This window comes from Mustela nivalis, assembly GCF_964662115.1.
Source record: "Mustela nivalis genome assembly, chromosome: 8".
NCBI classification, from domain to species: domain Eukaryota; kingdom Metazoa; phylum Chordata; class Mammalia; order Carnivora; family Mustelidae; genus Mustela; species Mustela nivalis.
In genome coordinates, this window is record NC_139027.1 from 68,615,037 (window position 1) to 68,617,365 (window position 2,329).

The window sequence follows — 2,329 nt, forward strand, 5'->3', positions numbered from 1 at the left end:
TCCCTCTTTCTCTTTCCATCTTCTGGGACCCCCTACTATACAAATATTATTTTGCTTTATGGTATCATTGATTTCTCGAATTCTCCTTTGTGATCCAGTAGTTGTTTTTCTCTTTTTCTCAGCTTCCTTTTTTTCCTCTCATTCTGTCTTTTATATCACTGACTCTCTCTTCTGTTTTATTTATCTTAGCTGCTAGAGTCTTCATTTTTTACTGCATCTCAGTAATAGCATTTTTAAATTTAGTCTGATTAGATTTTAGTTCTTTTATTTCTATAGTAGAGGATTCTCTAGTGTCTTCTATGCTTTTTTCAAGCCCAGCTAGTATCTTTATAATCACTGTTTTGAATTCCAGTTCTGACATCTTACTGGCAGTGAGTACTTCTTCCTGTTCTTTATTTTGGGGTGAGTTTCTCCATCTCATCATTATGTCTAGAAAAGAATAGAAGAATGGGAGATAAAAGACAAAAGTAACAACAATACCAGAAAAAATGCAAGTAAAAGTAACCAGAAGAAAATGCAAGCAAAACAAAATTAGAAAAAAATCAAACAAGAAGTAAAACCAAACAAAACAATAAACTAGATCCTGGGTGTATTTTGGTTTGTTTGTTAAAAGAAACTAGATCTCAAAGTAGGAAAGAAAGGAAAAAAAAAAAAATATATATATATATATATACACACAAAAATACAATAATATACAATGAAAAGAAGCCAAAAATAATATATATATATTCACATATAGAAACAAAAACTTTAAAAAGAATTTTAAAAATTTAAAAAAATAAAAAAGCTGAAAAAAAATACTGAAAACCTACAGAGTAATAAAAAACAAATGCTATATATTGTTTTCCCCAAGACCTGAAGTTCTGCAGGTCTCTAAGACTGATAAATTTTGGTGCTAGTAAGCTGTTCCTGCCGCTCTTCTGGAGGAGGGACCTTTTGTGCTGATTCCAATTAAACTCCCCTTGCCAGGGGGCCCTGCTCAGTGTAAGCAGCTCCGGATTGCACTAAGTGGTGTTCTTTTTCTCCCTGAAGGCTTTCATCATGAAAATAGTGGTGCCTCAATCTCTAGCCCTGGAGCTAAAGTCTGTATCCCCACTCTTCAGTGAGCCCTCACAGAAAAAAAATCAATCACTTTTGTCTCCCTGGTTTCTGTTCAAACTCTGTATTCACCAAGCATTTTTTATCTCAGGCACGTGACCCAGTTTTGAGTCTCCAAACATTTCAGACTTCCTGCTGCACAGACCTGCGCCATTCCTTCCAGGGGAGGGTGGAGGGTCCCTTTTGCTGGGCCCCTTCCCCAGGGAGACTTCAGCAACTATGTAGTGGTTTGTAGTTTATGGCAACACTGAGAAAAAAGCCAGTGACTAGTCTTGCTGTTTTCAGCCAGCTTCCCTTCTCCAGTGCCTCGAACCCTGCCACACTCAGGAACTCCATTCTTTATGTGACCCTAGGGATCCTGAGGCCCTACTGTTGCACCTGAGATTCTGCCCTGCTTTGCCACCTGAGCACCTTTAAGCCGGGACATCCCCTACTGTAGCAGACTTCTAAAGGTCCCAAATTTGTGCTCCACTGCTTATAATACTTTGGGGTCGCTTCTTCAAGCAAACTCTTACCCCTCCACCTATCTTTAGATATACAGCCCTGGATTCATGTCTCTGTACCTTCTACCTTCCAAAAAGTAGTTGCTTTCCTATTTGTAGAATTGCAACAATTCTTTTCTCAGATCTTCAATTTATTTCGCAGGCGTTCAAAATGATTTAGTAATTAAACAAATTCTAAGGATCAGATGAAATTAGGGTTTCCTACTCCTCTGCCATCTTAAGTCCTTCTCCATATTTTCCTTTTAATGTTTATGGGAACAGTAGTGATAGTCAGGTACCTCGTTTTGTTTATTATATTAAAATTTACATCTTTTCTCTTTTTTTCTTAGTTAGCCTGACTACAGAATTATTAAGCTTTTTTTTTTTCATCACAAGAAATGCCCCCTTTAATACCCATCACTCATTGAGTTCACCCATCCACCAATTCTTGCTTTGTTCTCTATTGTTAAGAGTCACTGCTGGCTTGTTTCCCTCTCTCCTTTTTTTTTTTTCCCCCTTTTCCTCCTTCCCATATATTCATCTTATTTATTACTTAAATTCCACAGATGAATGAGATTATATAGTATTTATCTTCCTCTGACTGACTTATTTCACTGAGCATAGTACATTCTAGTTCAGAATTATTAATCTTATTGATCTTCTCAAAGAACTAGCTTTTGGCCTTGTTGACTAGAATTGTCCTTTTAAACCTATAATTGTAACAGCAACTCGGAAAATAACCTTAGAGA